The sequence below is a fragment of the Cephus cinctus genome, unplaced genomic scaffold (assembly GCF_000341935.2).
Source record: "Cephus cinctus unplaced genomic scaffold, Ccin1 Ccin1_scaffold0245, whole genome shotgun sequence".
NCBI classification, from domain to species: domain Eukaryota; kingdom Metazoa; phylum Arthropoda; class Insecta; order Hymenoptera; family Cephidae; genus Cephus; species Cephus cinctus.
The window spans coordinates 21,524-41,334 of NW_014332960.1; the positions used below are offsets into that span (position 1 = coordinate 21,524).

At 41.1% G+C, this 19,811-nt stretch overlaps 1 protein-coding gene across 1 annotated transcript in view; it reads left to right on the plus strand.

The window, feature by feature from the left end:
• LOC107265901 overlaps window positions 1-19,811 on the plus strand; it is a 58,128-nt gene that overhangs the window by 15,909 nt on the left and 22,408 nt on the right. The gene's annotated exons all lie outside the window — the stretch shown is intronic.

Here is a 19,811-nt window from a genome sequence, read left to right on the forward strand (position 1 = left end):
GGGGGGGGGGGGGGGGGGGGGGGGGGCACTGGCGCATAGACCAATTGGACACAAATGACTTTTTAATCCAAATTCTGTACGCATTTAAATAGATGGAATAAAATTAGGTACGAACGATGTTTTATTATAGTATATTGTATGTGGTTCAACATTAGTTTATGCTAGGTTTAATTAGGTAACGTTAGGATAAGGTGGAATGTTCAAATTTCTGGGGCTGGGTAGGTTAGTGGAAAAGTATATGGACTGAACAGAGCATTAAATGTTTGAAAAGGTTCCATCAGATAAAGATAACTTACAATATCGTTGAATTACTGACGGAATATCACTCAAGAGGCAGAAATTCGCATTTGTGTCCAATTGGGTTTGTGCGCAACTGGGCATCACCCTGTTGCCGATATGCTAAAAAACGCTCTCGATATATTTGAAAGGGACAACTCGAAGATGGGGATAGTAGCTATCGGTTAAAGGATGTCGAGCGATCAGAATGATTTGTCCTCGAAGTTGGCTTCTGCTCTCGTGCTATCTGATAGTTTTCTGGCTTCGTTGTCTATAAGGTATTGATAGTTCTCGATCGTGTAATTTTTGCGTTTTCTTTCGACAAATTAAGAAAATTCTACGGATTTTCCGTGTGTGTTCACGAGATACAGTACTGTGCAGTGGTGCTATGCCTTCCGCGGGTGTTCTATGGATACAATTCCGGTGAGAACTCCCAATTTAATAATTGATAAAGGGATTCCGATTTTCTAGCTTGCGATCCGTTCTCTTACGTTCTCGTTCACTTGTTTTCTGCTTATTTGCTTGACGTTTCCTCCGATCCTATCTACCGTAACCAACAGCCTGAGCGGTCGTACATTTCCGGTAGTCTCTGCTCCAGTCAACCCATACAGTTGCGTTCGTTCATTTTACGTGACCCCTAAAAATCGACACTTTCTGTTGCGTTTCTCGATTTCATGCAACTCTAAAAATCGAAAGTATCCATTATGCAACGTCCGTTCTGATGGATTCCATCAGAGTTTTTGTTTCTGTGGAGTTGACGCTATTCCATCTTGCTGGCGTAGGTTAGCCCTTGGATTCGCGTTACCGGTGTCAAGTTAAGAAAACACGTCACAACATTAAATGGAAAAGTTTGCCAAAGGGATAACCGTCCAAAAATCCTTTATTATTTTTTGAACTGACATGTAATTATCGAGTAATTAACGATTTCAATGTGCCAGTCAGATACACAAATTAACCGGAGGTATGTCTGTAAGCAGTGTGAATGAGTGCCGCACTTCTGCTACGTCTGTGAGTTTCGCGGTGTGAGCGCGAGTCCCACCATTGTCACTTGTACTGCTACGATACCTTGGAAAAAAATTAAACTATGGAGTAATTCCATTATTCGGCCACATTTAATTAATTCTCACGCACAATTATTTATTTGGGTTACCTTTTTGTATGGGTAACGACCACGCTTAGTACATGAAAGCAAACTCATATGTGATCATAGGGATCATATGACTGATTACTCAGCCTTACAAGAGGACGAAGAAAATATATTATTCATCGAACGCTTAATCAAATTTCTTTCTAGACTTCAATTGCACTTTTACTAGTAATTTAGTAGTACTCAGGGCAATGAAAGGCAGAAGACACCGAGATGAGAGTTCCTTGCTTAAAGTTATTTTAAAAAGTGCCTTCTCGTTGGCAATAAATAATTTGGCATAGTGGATTACGCGCTGGATTTCTGATATTATTACGTCTGGCGCGAGACCCGCTAATAATCCTTCCTTCAATTGCACACATTTTTTTTTTTAATTTTTTATTGAAAGTTCTAAATCCTTGAAATGTCATGGTCCTTATTCTGTTATTATTTTTAACAAGTATTTCTGTGTCATTAATTGTTGTGTTTATTATTGCGATTGAGAGGTTCCTCTGTATGTAATCCCGAAGTTATACTTTCATTATTCCTTTAAAGTTTAAAGATGATTCTGTCCACTGTCATTTATAAGTGTTAAACTTTTTTTTTCATCGCATTGTGCCTACTTGGAATGTGTATGATTGAATGATGGTCGACAAATACATTTCACATTCCGAGAAAAGTTTACAGTATTCTTCAATTTACCTGTTTGAGTACCATCCTAAAATTGGCAATTCAGCGCATAAATCACTATGACAAGCTATTCATTGCCAGCAAAAAGAGTCTTTAAATTAACTTTATACACGTAAATTCCGATTATAGCACCGTTCTAAGTGGTCAGTTTAACACAGTGCATATGACATAATCAGTTTCTCGAGGGGGAAGGTTCTACAGGGCAGGATACTTAATCACTTTCACAACACGCTCGTGGACGCGCAGGAGGTATTTTTCTTGTGGTTCAATGTTTTCAGTGAGCATAGTACACTCATGGACATTGTTTCCATGATTGAGGACGACAACGGCCATCAAATTGATATCATAATGTAAATTAAATGGCAATACCAGTGATTTTCGACAATCTTAGCAATAAAGTGATTGTTTTGAACATTACAGAACACGACTAAAACCGCGTGGACAGATCCGAGGCTCGTAAGTGTAGTATTTCTATTCCTGAAGCACTTTGGCTTTCTTGCCCTAGAATATAGCGATAATCGGATTTTCCATGCATAAAGTGCAATATGCACATTGGATCCGCCATAAAAGCACGGCCTCGGGTCGGTTTTACGCACTCGTTTACGCTATGCTCTCGCTTAGCGCGAGCTCCGCTACTTTTTTGCTTTTACTGGCTTGAGTATAAATGCAATTGAAGTCTATCAAGAAATTTGATTACCTGCTTTAAAATCGAATAAATTCTTATAGGAAATAAAATCTATTAAATTCAATTGTATTTTAAGTTTGTACATACCAGATACGTTATCTGATTTTCCTCATAGAAAACTATCGTTTTCTATTCTTTATAAATAAAATGTTACTATGAGCGCTAATTTAACCATTACTTAACCCTTCTATCAGTACTATTAATATTGATAGTCGAATGTACTGTCGAACAAATACAACTCTGAAAAACCGAAATAAAGTTTTGTCACATTGGAGAGGTTCGAAACTTGTGACCCTCGGGTTTGTAAACTGCAACCATACTTTTGTTTCAAAGTTGTTTTCATTATTATGTTACGTCCGAACCAGAATAGAGGCTTAGACTGGTGCCTTTACCGAACCGTAATATACTATCAAATTGCCCTGTTTTGAGTCAATGCTTGCGCACTTTACTCGGGATTGGGCTATGCCTCTAATTACCAGGGGAAGAATGAATGGAACTGGATATATGATAGAATTGATTTCAAAGATACTAAATGAAAACAAATGAAAACCGTCACCAACTAAATAATTGAAACTTAAAAAGTTCTAACATCTACAATGGTTCAACAGAATTAAAGAATTCCTTCACCAAATATAATAATTTTATTGTGCTTACCTTGATTCTGATGATTATAATGTTGAGGATGTCAGCGGTGCAGAAGAGATTGGATTTATAATAGCAGATATGTGAAAGCGAATTTAGATGAACAAAATGAACACAGTTTATTATAAAATAATGCACTAAGAAGCAAACTCAACAACAATAATCCTTTACATACAAGCGGAAAATAATTACAACTGAGACTATGTTACACAACGGATTAAATCGAAATTGAACTATAAAGTTAGCTGACGGATCTGCAGAGAATGAATCGAAACTGTGCTAGTCGACGTATCGGCGAAAAACGAGTAAAACTGATCGATTAGGTTGGCTGATGGATCGGCGGAGAATGAGAGTGAGTCTTGGAGAAATTTAAGGATGTTAGGATGTTAAGGATGTTGAACGGGGGTGGATTGTTGGAGTAGGGTTAGGGATTATTATTATTGTTTCAGCTACAGAAATTTTTAAGAAAAAGAGCATGTACTGGTTAAGGAAATTAACTCATTGGTGCTGGGAATTTCCACGGGGAAACTTTGCATAGGGGTCAAAGAATTGCTGGGTCAGGATTAGATGAGGATGATTTCTTTGTAAATGAATAAGGAGTTTTTAGTAGGGTTTTCTAGGAAAGGTCATAAAGTAATAGAGTCAGGAATATTCGCTTCTTGTGCACATGTGTCACCTAAATAACCTCAATAACGGTCAAAACTATAGCCCAAGTATATTCTATAAACATTTCCCTTTTCGAAGGTTCATTTCATTGTCCGTAGACCTGAAACCCATATACGAGATAGCCGCTTCTTAGGGTCGCTATGTGATAGAAACCAGACCCCACTGTTTGGTCTTCCGATGTTTAGTTATAGACCACGTACGTAGAATCTGATTTTTTACGCGGACGTAACATTATATAACATGTTTTTATATCCTAACGTGGGGTTATGTGCCCAGCTTGGGCGCACCGCGTTACATTAAGGGAAATCTCAAGGGTCCGCGTCGAAGGGTCACCCGATGGGGTCGGAAAGCTGTCGGCAACAGCAGGGCGGATCGGATGGCGAAGCAAAAGGAATAACAGCTTACGCCGATGTAGCCGCCGACCGCCAGCTCCCCGTCGTCCGCTAGCTGAACACCTGACCGTTCCAATGTGTGAGCTGGAAGGCAATGTACCGCGGGAAGGAGGTAGTTTTGTTTTGGCTTCCCGCTAGACGAGGGAGTATGAGCAGCTAGGAATTCCCGGGAGGCGGGAATTCCTTCTGCAAAATCGGCGGACCAATGACGAAAGGATTTAGCAATCTTCGGATTCGTCGAAATTAATCTCATTTTGGTAATCGGTGGCTGAGCACATGTGGCGAACAGTAGAGAATTTTGGAATTTTCTGGTTTTCGTTGCCGACTCAATTGGCTTTATTTTTGTATTTATCTGGTGAACGGCTTCGTCTTTGGGACTCGATTGTGATACTTTTACTATTGGGCGTAATTGTAAGAGAAACGGGTATCTGTGCGGCAAGTGAGGTGGTGGTTTCAGTTACGGAAGTGAGGCTAGCAAGAGGCGGTACACCGGAGGTAACGGGAAGGACAGTATATGTGGTAAGGTCAGGACCAAGGACAGCCTGGGAACGACTGGTAAGGTAAAACGCAATCCACCTCCTAACGCTGTACGAGAATCCCGCCGTTTTCATGCAATTCAACAGTTTTGAGTGACAAATGGAGACGAAGGCTTTACTAAAATCAAAAAAAGGACTAATATAGTGACCATTTTCTCATCTACCACGAATCTGAATCATCGGCGAGCTTAATTAAGGCGGTTTCGGTGCTATGACCCGCTCTATATGTGGAGTGAAATGGATCCCAGCCCCTGTTCTCGGAGAGAAAATCTACCATTTGCGTATTAACAATGCGCTCACGCGGTTTCAACAGTTCGTAGACAAGCGAGATGAAGCGGAGATCCGATAGCAGTCCTAATCTCCTGCGGTAACCAGGGAGTAGGATCACGACGGGGTGTGTAAGTGCGGATAGGAGCAAGGGCGTCAAGAGACTCATGCAAAAATTTACTAACGCAAGCCACCAGATCATCCACAGTCGGCAAATTAAGGAAGAAGGTCCAGTTGCAAGCTTTAAAACTCCGAAGAAAATACGTCTGATCGAAGAATTTAAAATCCCTGTATGTAATAGCGCTGCGCGGGGAATGAGGAGCCTTAAGTATATACGTGATCCAAATCAGGTCGTGCGCAGACAGAAACGGAACGGCCGATTGACCAGACGCAGACAATTTCGCAGCGTGATCCACAACACAAAGATCGAGCCATGTGTGAGAGTTGCGAAGGTGATGCGTAGCTGACAATTCAACGAGATGGAGGTCGTCGCTAGTGATAAATGCATGTAAATGAGAGCTATCAAAGGATGTAGTAAAACGGTCGGCATTGAAGTCACCAAAAATAATAAGGCTAGTATAGGATGGCGGGAGACGCGTGAAATAACCTTCAAACTCAGATAGAGAGCTGACTTTTGGTGGACGGCACACCACAACCAATAGCAAACGCGACTCACCAGGAATGACTATATCTAGGAAAATGTACTTAGGTTTAGAATAATATTCGTTTCTGGAAATTTCAAGCATTTCAGTACTTGAGGAGCAATGAATATAAATCGCAACGCCACAGCCCCCACGCGCAATCCGATCGCTGCGAAACAGATAATATCCGTCAAGGCTTACAACGCTGTTAGGAATGTGCGATTTAAATCACGTTTCGGATACAGCAAGACAGTAAAAGAAATAACTACTAAAATAATGCCGAAATTCATCAGTATGAGCAGCTACTGATTGGGCATTGACGTGACACAGACTGACCCCGAAGAACAGGCGAGCAGCGGGTGCGGAATGCGACGCAGTTGACCATCATAACGGTATCTTGGCGAAGTCATCCCGATGTTCCTTCCTTAGGGAGATGGTGGAGCTGTCCTTCTTCATGTAGATGGATTCGTGACGTATTCAGACTTTGAGATGGCGATGGGGTCTCACGTAGGCACGGGTGTCAACGAGGAGTTTGTGCTTAGCAGAGGATAGACGCTCATTTATGTAGACACGCGAACCCGCTAGAGACGTGTCAATATCCGAGGCCAAGAGCACAGACTTCTTCTTCTGAGCAATCCATGAGTCCCCAGTGAAAATTGTGGCAAAGCGAAGTATGAGTGACGGTGCACCACCTGCCTGGGATGTTAGGCGAAAGCCGTCGACAACATTGCCAGTCTTGGTGACAACGCCTCCCTAGGTAACAAGGAGCGCAATGGTCTTCTCGATGGTTGTATCGGGAGTGGGAGGAAGCCCAGCGATGACTATCTGAGTGTTAAAGTTATGCTGCATAAGTTCAGAAGAAAATTCGGGATCGCGAGAGATACGTTCCTCACAGCGATACACACAATGTACTTGCGCAGTATTTTGCTCTTCAAAAGTCTGACATCGTGCCGTGAGAGTGAGATTAGCTTCCTCAAGAGAACTACATCTAGTATTTATGGCTGACATATCAAGTGCCAGCTGTTGTATGGAAGTGTTCATATCTTGCGTGATCACCACAAATTCGGACACAATGCCCTTTATGATTAGAAGTTCTCTTAAGTCAGCACGCTGATTCTTAAGCTCATCTATTACGTCTTTCACCAATGCAGTCAAGGAAGTTAACTGAAAGAACGTTACGGTTGACGAAGAAGGAGTAGTTTTATCCATGATGGTGCGTATGGAGGATCGAGTATGTGGAGTGATCTGATGTACAGGAAGGCTGATACCTCCAGAAGATGGCAGCGGTGAATAGCAAAGCTTGCAGAGCTCAAGAACTGCGGCACTGAGCCGGACCCGTCAGGCAGACACGAAGGATGGACGTAAGCGGTGTAGCCAAAACTAGCGCACTTAACACTTTGACTGCCATGTTGGTCATAGATGACCGGCCACAATTTCTCCCGTGGCGCCACGGTGGTAACCCGTGACTAACAGTCAGATAAACACTCCATTAAGTAAAAATGTACTCTTATATCAACAATTTATTATTGTTTTCCCATTATATGATTTAAATAAGAAAATTACTCCCGTGGCGTCCTGAGCAAAACATGTGATTTCCGCGTGGCAGTCAAAGTGTTAATAGCCTTAGTGATGGATATAAATTTTCTGCACGCGTCACAATACGCGGTAGGTATGGGTGCACGAAAAATTCATAGATAACAAATATATAATGTAGGTTATTCCTGGCTTCGACAGACAAGCGCAAATAGGAAGAAACCTACAGCCATTAGCAATCGATAAAGCAGATAGGTAAGTAGCGGATTATACAATAGTTAAGCTAGAAGAAACAAACGTAAACACACAAAGGAGCACGCTAACAGCTGACTGATTAGAACAGCTATAACGCGCACGCGCAGAGATATCAACGGCCCGCACACGACTATGTCTACGCACATTGAAGACACTAAAAAGACAAACGAACTGAAGCAAACATATGTTCATATAAAACTTAAAATGGCACAGGCGAAACACACGCGAACATAATAACGCGCCCGTACGCACAGGAAGATGTGAGTTAATAAACAGGTTAACTTGAAAATTAATAATTGTAAAAGCAGATTAACACAGAAACACCTGTACAGCAGCCATCTTAGCTTAGAAAGCGAACGTGGGAGGGAGGGAAGGAAGGAGATAGGGAGGAAAGGAGGGTGATGGGGAGAGCGGGAGGAAGAGAGGGAGGGAGCGAGGGAGAGAGAGAGCGGAAGCAAAGAGACGCAAGAAAGAGGAGGATGAACCGAAGAATGGAATGAATAAGGAGGAAACGGAGGTCGGAGAAGGAGAGGAAACAAATAGGAGGAGATGAGATAAGAGTAGGATAAGAGAGAGTGAGCGAGGCGAGTGAGAAGCAGAGAGGTAACAGAGTAGAGATCGATGGAAAGGGGAAAAGAGGGAGATAAGTGTAAAGGAATGGAAGGATACTAATATAAGCTAAAATGTAAGACACCTGTAAAGTAGATGTAAGGAAATGGAACACTTGTAACCCTTCGGGGAATCAATAAAATATTACATACATACATACATACTATCATTCCAAGAGCGATAATCAACGAAAGAGGTACGTGCGTGGTTACCTCAAATGGGACAATCACAGGGAGCAGAACGCGATCGGGTTACAAAAGAAAGAGAGTAGTTTCGAAGAAATTGGTATCATGAGTGGCTGCGTAGTTCAGATCTCACTGATTCTGAAAGGCATCGTCGCATCATGTTCGCAAACAATAATTCATTCGGAAACTCAGCGATACATGGAAATCTTACTAGATCGGATCAGGCTATCACTGCGAGAGGTTCTTCAGGAAACTCATCCTCCGGTGGACGTCAACCTGCGAATTCAACGGCAGAAGGAGAGAATCGAACGAACAGATAAAAATTATTGTTATTGTGAATGAGGATGACGATGATGAGTGAAAATATATACCGTTTTAAATGAATTTCTCAATTTTTTGAGTGATTCCTAGATTCCACCCATATAATTCCTGAAATCTGGTATCTGACCTAATATTTCTGAAATCTGATGTAAAATTTTTGAAATCTGCTGTAAAACGCCTGAAACCTGACGTAAAACCAGGGCCCCCTTCCGATGACGTCAAACCGAAGGGAGTCAACGACGTCAAACCGAGGGGGGTCAACGACGTTGACTCGTGCTTGCGCACCCTCTTTCTCTCCATCTCACTCACTCACTCGCGAGGGGTGCCGGTAAACAGGAATATTCAAATTTCCAGAGGCGTTGGTAAGCAGAAATATTTCATACGGGGCCCAAACGCTCTAACTTATCATCCAGAGGGGGCGCTAACATCGCTAACTTACCATGGACGCGAACCCAGAGGTCGATAATATGCCGGTGCAGTTATCTTGGTCCAGAACTCTCCTTGTATATCTACTAACTGCTCCCAACCGACTAGATTAGAGTTCTTTCTACGTCTCATAGTAAATCAATAATATTACTAAATCAATAATATTACTATTTGCTCCGTATATCTCGGTATCACCTATAAATATTTTCCCACTTGGTTTCCACAATACAAGACTGCGAACGAGAGAAAATGTTTAGTCAGAAGTTCAGTCTACGTCAAAATTTTTGAGGTACACTCTCGATAATATTAGTTACTACATCGTCTTTCAGTGATTTCTGTTCCTCCTCGTTGCTGGTACTTGTTGGTACTATTGGTGCAGTCGATTCCACATTATCCACTATGGGGAGTGCTATCGTCTTTCTGGAAACTTCAGCAAAAAATAAATATCGCTGTAGCATCTATTGTAACGATTCCATGTTTCATCGGCCTGCAGTTTGGATCATAATATTTCATAAATGTCTCGGTCCATCTCAAGGAGGATCACATTCTTTTGGGAGCGGTCCCCGCTGCAAATTCTCCACAGTTTCATGTGGGATCAAAACCATCTTCTTAGCATGTTCAATCTTTCAGTTATGTACTCCAAATGCTTTTGAAGCGAGAACCGATAATAAAGGTCCTAACAATAAAGGCAAGAGACCTAATCCTTTTTGAATGACTAGTTTCTTCTTTCCGTTCCAGGTACCTTTGTTACATGCCAGTTTACGAAGAATTTTTTTATGTTTAGCTAAATGTTTTTTCTCTTCAGAAGTAAACGGTACACCGCTATTAAGAGATTAAGAACATATTCAGAGATAACATGAACCAACTTTGAATCTACTGCTTTGAGTACAGCACGCCGATATTCCGATGCTAATTTACATAGAGTCTGCAGTGTGTGGATGTGTTTTTTTTCAACGTATCTCTACCTGACGTGCGAGATGTTGAATCAGTGCTTGTTCTCATAGGTTTTTAAAAAGGACAGTATAGATCGCATTTAAAGACATCGCCCTGACCTCGTCCATGATGAAAAATATTTTGAGTAATGAAGAATACGCTTAAGTTTTTATGATGACAGCCTTTCGTAAAAATATCAACTATCTGTTCATTAGATTCCCGCATGATGTCATCTATAATTATCAGTATGAGGTGATCTCTGGTAAAGTCTGAGCAGGAAGGTAATCCCTTCTGAAACTTAACACTCTCCAACTTCTTCGTATGATAGAGAGGCTGTGATTCGGAATAATACCAGATAATTCTAGAAAATTTAACATCGTTCATATCCTCGATGTGATTTATACAATTTTTAACGAAATAGCTCTTTCCTCATGAACTAGGTCCTGCCGCAATGGCTAATCATGGGTGAACCCAGCGGGGGTCCATAACTTAACACAACCAAATGTAATAGAAAACTGTAAAGTTTTTCAAAGTGTTGAGTTTAAATACTAATAAAAAATGTCTAAGATTTCGTATTGCTACCAATTTCAGTTATTATGTAGGGTTGGTGGATAGGGACTGGGAGAGCATACTTTAGTCCTACAAGAAGTGTCGTTTCCCCCAGGATCGACAATCAGAAACAAACATTGTTAATTACATCTCAGATAAAATTATTAAAATCGCCTGTTCTAAAAGTTCTGATTGGGATTCTCCAGTTACTCACACCACTTTATACTATGAAGAGAAGTGTGATGGCGTTATAAATTGGAGGTTGTGCGCAAATCCTCAAATGTACGAGCAATCTCAACGTTTAGAAAAAGTCTGCACCAAAATTTTTTCAGAGTATCGTGCTGGGGGCATAAAACTGCCTGAGCTAATAGCTACACCTGATCGTCTGGCCTTAAAAAAATCACTATATGCAGAAACATCTGAAGCGGATAATGGGAAAAGGAAAAATGAGAAGAACGAAGACGATTGTAAACGAAAAAATGTAACCCTTAACAACGCAGAAAACAGGATATCGCTTAAGGGGAGATTAAGCCAGAGGGGCGCTCAATATTCAGCAACAAAGTAATTTGGAAAATCTATAAGCTATAAGCAGCAACTAGTAAATGCGAGACACCAATAAATTATTCAAGCGGGCAATATCGCCAAAAGTGCGGCACTACAGAAAAATTTCACTATAGAAGAGAGCGTGGTCTGTAGACAGATTCCAGCATAGATTTTACTTTAGGGCTTCATGCAGCAAAAATCAAACAAATAGAAATTATCGGAATACTAACAAATCGCAAATCCCAGCACGGTTGTCCTTTTTGCTAGCCCGATGCGGAAAGACATTCACATTGGGACTCTCAAAAATTGGAGATACTTTCGCTGAGGCAGAAGGCCTAAACGGTACCTTTTCACTAACACCAAAAATTAGATTTTGCCAATTTATAATGGGTAGTCAAGGATCTCAACAAATATAGGAGCGGCAAAGCAAGGATACGCAGTCCAAAAGGGCCAGAAGGGCTTGCTTCCTTCCTTCTTTCTTTCCTTCCTTCTATATCTTTTATTTTATCTTTTCTACTTTCTTTCCTTCTTCTTTGCCAATTTTTACTACTGTTCCCTAAATCTGACCACCAGCTGAAGAGCTCCAAACGTAAATGAAGCCTTGCTTCAATTTCACCGAGCTTGAGACCTCTTGACTCCCACTATTTACATTATTTTAGCGCTGATGGAACCGTGACAAATCATTGTACTTAGAGCGTATTAATCGCTTAAGGGATATATTGCGGTGAGGATCATAGCTATTCACGAAGATGACCGAAGCTGTCGGCGGCACGTTCGGGAGTGTTCGGGTGCTGCGGTCCGATCGTAGGCCAGGGAGCGCGGGAGTCCGCGGTTCTGGCTGCTCTCTCTCCCTGTCTCCGACGGTACTTCGGCATGAGCCCGCCGTAGATATTCTCGCGGTCTCGCGGCAGGACGAGGAGGACAAGTCGACTCCTGGTCGGCGGCGAAAGCGGCGTCGATCGTAGGGCGTCCCAGCTGGACGGCCGGCACACGAAAGCTGGAGCCCCATCCCGGGTACTCTGCAACTCTCCTGGTTCCTTAGGTGCAGCAGCCCCTCCTCGTGGATCGGCGGTAGTCGGTCTCCCATTATCACCAAAATCAGCTCCTCTTTCCTCACTTCCCCCGTTGTTCGGTTCCGATCCATCAGCGCTCGCAACAAGCGGTTGCATCAATGCGTCATATTTTATACCAAAGAAAGAAAAGAAAAGAAAAGAAAACAAGCAGTATGCAATAAAGCCAAGCAAATAAACATTAAGTCGGACGACAGGCTGGTTACTTAATACTAAGGAATCTGTGCGCCTGAACCTAGAACTGACGTTTAGAACGTTTGACTATTATTTCCTACGTCCCTAATACTGCGGGTCACTTGTGGCGTGGATTTCCAAAAATTCACGCCACAATATGTATCGATTCGCGAAATGCTTACAATTTCTCAGTTCCAGGATAGTCATTCAGAGGTAATTTCGATTTTCGTGGTCCACAGTCACGAGATTTTCCGTGGTGTCAATATAGTAGTGTACTGTGTTTTCCGATTTTACAGGTGTCGGGTATACTTTACTTACGCTGAATTTCTTCTGACCCATCAAGGGAATTTCGAGTATTAGAGCAACCACGTTTCGTTGGCTAGAGACTTTCGCATCGGCTAGTCTCATGAGAGTTGGCGCTTCGTTGCTTTTGATCGCTATAGGGAATTCAGTCCCCTTTGATAGGTGTGGCAATGCGTCGGTGAGGTATTGTACAAATTTTTCGGGGGTAGCACCGCCTCACTCGCCTTGCCGGTCCCGATTTCGACTAATACCCAAACCAATTCTTTTACATCTTGTAGCAGTGCCTCAACTATTACGCTTATAGTGGTGAAGCCCTCGTCTAACCTTTGTTCCTTCATCCAAATACTCATGTCTGCCGCTAAAGTAAGGTTTCTTGAGTAATATCTTGCAAAGCTAACTCGTTTGTCTGAATGTTGCTGAAGGTGCTATTAAAGATATATTATGTGGAGTCTACTAACTGTAAATGATTTTATATGCTCTCTTTCATCGTTCGCTGGTCAGAACGTATGGTGGTTATCTCATTGTTGATCCTTCCCCCGTCCTTGGTGTCCATATTTCCGGTAATGGACTTTATGATCGATCCTAATTCGTCGATTAATCCCCTGAGCTTACGCGCTGCATCCGGTTTCACGAGGTCGTTGACCGATCCCATGCCGTCTTCTATTTTCCCTACCATCCTGATCACAGAATCAGCGACGGCTGGGCAAAGAGGGTTATTCTGTTCTTATTTTCGAATGTCGATTTTTATCCTTTCCTCTTTCATTTGCGTGCATTTAGAACAGTCGTCTTAGGGCGTTTTTCAAACTTTTTCTTTTATTTTCCTTTTAACAGAGACTACTCATATCGTCTCGTCGGCAGGACAGGCCGTAATGATTTAAGGCGCTCACCGGCCCTGGATGGAGGCACGTCACCGCCGAGACAGCCACCGTAGGGCGGTGAACATCATGTGGGGTCGGGGTAATTACGCCGATAACGACCCCAGAGAACGGGATAATGTCCCCGGTCTGTATTGTCTATTCACGGTAGATACGTGCCCCACACGTGGGAGAGAATTTTAATCCCTATTGTATCATCCAATAAATGCTCCCTAATTTTTATTTCCGAGTGCAGGTTTTTGGTCTGTTTCCTCCGTCTCCAAGGTGCATGTCAGTTCCAATTCCTTACTAGTGTTCCGCGAAGTGTTTGAGGCGGTTCGTGTCGATGACCATGGTCTTCGGATTCATTTTTATGGTATATTTAACTGCCGAATTTCTTGCGAGTACTTCGGAAGGGCCTATCCACTTCGGGATCAATTTCGCTGGACGCCCGCGCCGTACAGCTTCGTTGTGGAATACGACCCTGTCTCCCATTTAGTATTCCTCTAGTTGTACTTTGCGTGATAGATCGATTCCGACCTTTTCTTGGCGTAACGTACATACAGATATAGCAGCCACAAGCGGAGGGTCCAAGCAAATCGGCTGAAATCCTGGAGTTCTTGGAAATTATCTGGAACATGTAATTCAAGAAAATTTCTTTGTAGTATGAATGTAGAATGCGTATGATCCAGTTTCCAAAAAAATTTTTGATTGCAAAAATGGCGGACAAAATGAAAATTGACGAAAAAAATTGGCCTTAATTTTGCAATAACTTTGTCATATAATAATAATTTTTCATAAGTCGAGGTTCATCCGCATATAAATTTAATTTTCTTTAACTTAATCTCTGAATGAAGTTCTTTTTAATTCGTCTTGGGGAGATTCCATAGCCTTCCCGTCCCACCAGAAGGTATTTATTTGGGCTAGGTCCGCTTCGTCGGATGATGTTTCTAATGCTGATCCCAGTTCTATTATTTCTGGATCTTCAAAAAATGACATGTGACTGACCGATTCCCATAAGCGCAAACTGACAGTTCGCATAGCAATAAGGTTATTGAAGTATTTCAATAGTTAGGTTACTGAAATAATGAATTAATATTGTAATGAGAAAATGTAATATCAGATTTATATTCACAACAGATTGCAATTAAAACAATCTAAAGTTATAGTAAATATTCACAATTTTGATATTTCCAAGTAATGATCACAACTGAAATTCTGCAATACAATGCTGCAATTAATTTAAAAATCAATTAATTGAAATGTTTTATAGCAAAAAAGTGCAAGACAGAAATCTGTTATGAAAATAAATCTTAACTGACATTACATTTTGTCATTACAATATTAATTATTTCAGTAACCTAACTATTGAAATATTTCAAAAACCTTATTGCTATGCGAACTGTCAGTTTTCGCTTATGGAAATCGGTCACAGTCACATACCATTTTTTGAAGAGGCCGCACTGCCCTGTCGGCCACTTGCGGCCAACTTTTGCTGGTGCGTTTCTACTGACTAACTCTGTTTGCATTGAAGATTACATTTTCTTTAAAAATTTGTATATATCTCTATGCATTTCTAAAATACAGGGACTTACAAATTACATTTATATCCATTAAACATATTCGATAACGCAATATATTTTTCTGATTAGCGACATCATAATTCACTTACACTTTATACCGGTGAAAATATTTCACAGTGATTTCACAGTGATAGATTTCAGTGCTTAGAGCTTCTATGTCCCGTTGAGCAACACAAATTTGTGATATCCCCCAAAAGAAACACTTACGTGTAAAAAACTACGCCAAGTACAGGAGTGCTGTGTATTCCTCTAATAAAAAGTATTGATATTAGATTATTGAGGCCAAGTACATATGTCACTACATGTTTGCCTATTATATGATCTAGCACTGGCCCATCATTTTCATTGTATTTTCAAAATTTCCTATAACGTTTTCACTACTCTTTTACATTACTACTGCTTCCCGTAGTTGATTATGATTTAATGGTCATTTAATATTTAATAAAACTTTAGGTGATTCCTTATCGAGTACTACTTAGCGGGTCCGTGCATTTCTTGATTTAAATTTGCGTTCATTATGCCAGTCATCAAACTCAAAACCAATATCAACTTTCTATATAGAACTTATTAACAATAACTCGTCAAAAATAATCACGGTAAAAACTTAATAACAAACATATAGTTTTAGGATACTATTAGTACATTCAAAGTAATTACTTTGGAATTCCTGGCACGGATCCACCAAATAGTACTCGATAAGAAATCACCTAAAGTTTTATTAAATATTAAATGACCATCAAATCATAACCAACTACGAGAAACAGGAGTAATGTAAAAGAGTAGTGAAAAGGTTATAGGAAATTTTGAAAATACAATTAAAATGATGGGCCAGTGCTAGATCATATAATAGGCAAACATATAATGACCTATGTACTTGGTCTCAATAATCTGATATCAATACTTTTTGTTAGAGGAATACACAGCACTCCTATACTTGGCGTAGTTTTTTACACGTAACTGTTTTTTTTTTGGGAGTTTAGTTCTACCCGACTTGTATGTGTATGTATGCATTCGTAATCAGCTAGTTTAAGTCTCCACCGCATCAGTAAAAAACTGGAGTCCTTCACGGATTGTAGCCAGACCAGAAGACGATGATCTGTTACCGAAGTGAATTTGTGACCATATAGGTAGAGTCGGAAGTATACTACAGCGTAGATGATAGCAAGACACTCTTTTACAGTTGTCGAATAGTTACTTGACCATTTTTTCCTTGACTTAAAATAGCTCCAATGGCGTAGTCAGTAGCATCGGAGGTTACAATGAAGGACTCGTTAAAGTTTGGGTATTGAAGTATGGGTTCTTCGCACAGCATATCTCTCAAGGTTTCAACACCAGCTTGTTATTCGGGTCCCCAATGAAAGATCACTTCTCTCTTCAGCAAGTCAGAGGTTTAGCTATCTTAAAGAAATTTGCATCGAACCTTCGATAGTGTCCTGCTAAACCCAGAAACTGTTTAATGTCGTTCTGATTTTTGGGTATGGGGAAATTTTTGACTGGTATCAGTTTCTTTGGGTCAGGGCGAACTCCTTCCTCTGAAAGTATGTGGACTAAATAAGGGACTTCTTTACGTAAGAACTCGCATTCATCCGACTGAAGTGTTAATTCATGTTCCTTCAGTCATTGGAGCATAGCTTGTACCTTCAATCCATGCTCTTCAAGGGATGATGCGAAAATGACGATATTATCTAGGTACACAAATAGCTCTGTTCCTTGTAATGCAGTTAAAACCTGATCTGGAATGTTACTGGTGCGTTTTTGAGGCCAAAGGGAAATCGGATGTACTCGTAGTGCCCATTGGGTTTTGTAAATGCCGTTTTTGTTCTGTCCTTAGAATCTATTCCTATCTGGTGGAATCCGCTGGCTAAGTCTAATACAGAAAAATATTTAGCGCTACCGACTAGGTCTAATATTTCTGTGATGCAAGGTAGGGGATAAATATCTCTAACCGTTTTTTCGTTAAGCGCTCTGAAGTCAATCACCATTCTCCATCTTGGGTTTCCTTGAGAATCGGCCTTTTTGGGAACAATCCACGGGGGTGAATTGTACGGTGTGGTGGATGGTTGAATGACCTCATTTTCAAGCAAGTTGGTGATTTGGCGTTTTATCTCATGTTGATGAATTGGCGGATACCGATACTATGGATCGGTGTTTCATCTATAGTAGGTATTGTATGAACAACTGTTTTTGAAATTCCTAGTCTGTCACCGGTAAGGTGAAATTGATCCGGAAAGTCGTTGATGATATCAGCTGTGTTCTTATTCTTCCTTATTGAGGTGATCCAACCTTAAAGCCTTCTGAATTTGGCTAAAACGTTTCTTGGGGTCAATGGTTGCTTCTTCATAGGAATCTCTGCTTCTCCTTCTGAGAGGAATTCGAAGGGTTCCAGGATCTGAAGGGTTCCAGGTTCCAGGATCATTCTGAGAATCCAATTCGAGTTCTTTATTTTTATTGCTGATGTTAGTTGCAATAGTGTAGCAGATTCCTTGGCGATTGGTCACTAGGTTTTCTCCGATTATAATATCTTTGGGAGTTTTTATTCCAGGCAAGTATCCTTTCTGTATTCGCTATCCTTATCGCAACTTATTGTCGTGAGCGAGTCTTTATGACGTGCTTGGTTTTCTGTGCCGTTTTTATTTCTTCAGTTTGAACAAATGGCTTTGGTTGTATCTGGTTGTCATCTGTCACTATCGTTTTATGGTGGAAAGATATTTCTACATTATCTTGTGTGAAATATGCGATTCCAAGTATTCCGCTATATGGTCAAGAGGATCCTTTGACCACATCGAAGAATACTTTTCAAATACCGATGGTTAGTAACACGGCTCCCACAGTGGTGACGAAATTTCCTGATTCACCTTCAACATAAATTATTTCCTTGTATTCTAATTTTGCATCATTGTTAAGACTTTCCTGTTGGATTAAATTAACTGAGAATCCCGAATCGATCACAAAGATATTCTCCTTTCCTCTTAATTCGGGGACTTGGGGGATGATGGTCGGTGGAGGAGCTTCCTTGACATAGTATTCTGGTCTTCCTTGGGTGTTGTCCTTTCCTTGAACCTCACGGTCTTTCTTTCGTCCTTCGCCTTGGGTTTCTTGTCGCTCACCGTGTTTGAAACCCGGTGAGCGTCTTACGAGTTTAAGGAACCGATGGTTTTGGTAGAGGATGATTTATGGCGATTGAATCTTCCATGATTTCTGTCCCTACTTGGTGGTGAGGATTTTGCATGAGATTTTCGACAAGTTTTCCCGTCATGCCCTTTGCTATCGCATTTCCAGAAAAATAATTTTTTTCGTTGCTGCCGACGTTCGGGCGTTATCTCTCTGTTCTGTTTGCGAGACCAGGAAGTGTCGGTGGATGCTGAGGAGGAACGATACCTCCTTATATGCATCCCGTAGGTGCGATAATGATTAACTCTTTCGTCATCACTGGATTCGGAGCTTGCGCTTGAACTTGAACTAGAGACATTCTGGTGATGTCTTTTGTGATACCTATCGTAAGGGCTTGAAGAGTTTGGTAAGAAACTCGCTTGTGTAATCGCCTACTCGTATGGTCTCTTCTAGACCTCCGATAGTCATCTGGTGAATAACTGTCATAATTATTGCGAGCCCGCTTACGATTTTTTTATTTTCCTTTCTAGTTCCATGATTAGGTCGAATCCAGCATCTAACGATTTTGGATTTTTTATTAGAACCTCCTGACGTATCTCATGAGGTAATCTGTATAGAAAATTTTCGAGAGTATATTCTTCTAATTCCGCATTTCTTTCTTTATCGTTGCGATAATTTTCGAGTTGGGCGGCTCGTGTCTTTTGATATAGTTTCGTTATTCTATTGATATATTTTCTAAGACTTTCTGTCTTTCCTATTCTCAATCTTCCTATTCCATCAAGCAAGGAAGATGAGTTTCTTCCTGGAGCGTATCGCTTCTTTAGGTGTTCTATTAGGTCGTCAAGTGTGGTGAAATCTTTTTCTTCTACGCTAGTTCGCAAGGCTCCATGGAATTGGTTTAATACTTGGAGAAAATACCACAATTCTTCGCCAGCTACTAACTGCTGTGCTCCGCTTTTTGTAGCGCGTACAAAATTCGTAAGCGAGGTTGACTCACCGTCGTATGTGGGAATTTCTAATGCTGCATTTTGTATCCTAGCTTGCGATGATGTAAAGTTAAATGCTTTTATTAGGGATCGAGATAAATCTGCATCCGCCATGTTGGAGTAACAAGTTTGAGCAGTTTCGAAATGGTTATTTGACGAACATCAAATATCAAGAGACTCGGTCGAGTCTCGCGCCAAGTACAGGCAACCGGCTGTACAGGGCGCAGCGCGCCGAGACTCTTTACTCGAGTCAACTCCTTATACCTGTGTTTGGAACAAAATATCTTATGAACCGCTATATATGAGGAAAAGTTATTGATACATTCACTATAGGAATTGAAGGTTCTGAAGCGATTGCCACCAAGTTCAATACGATTAGTGTACGAGATCAGGGCGTATTGAAATGGCGAGCGAGATGATTTTATTTCAGTTCCGTCGTCGTCGTCATCGTCGTCGTC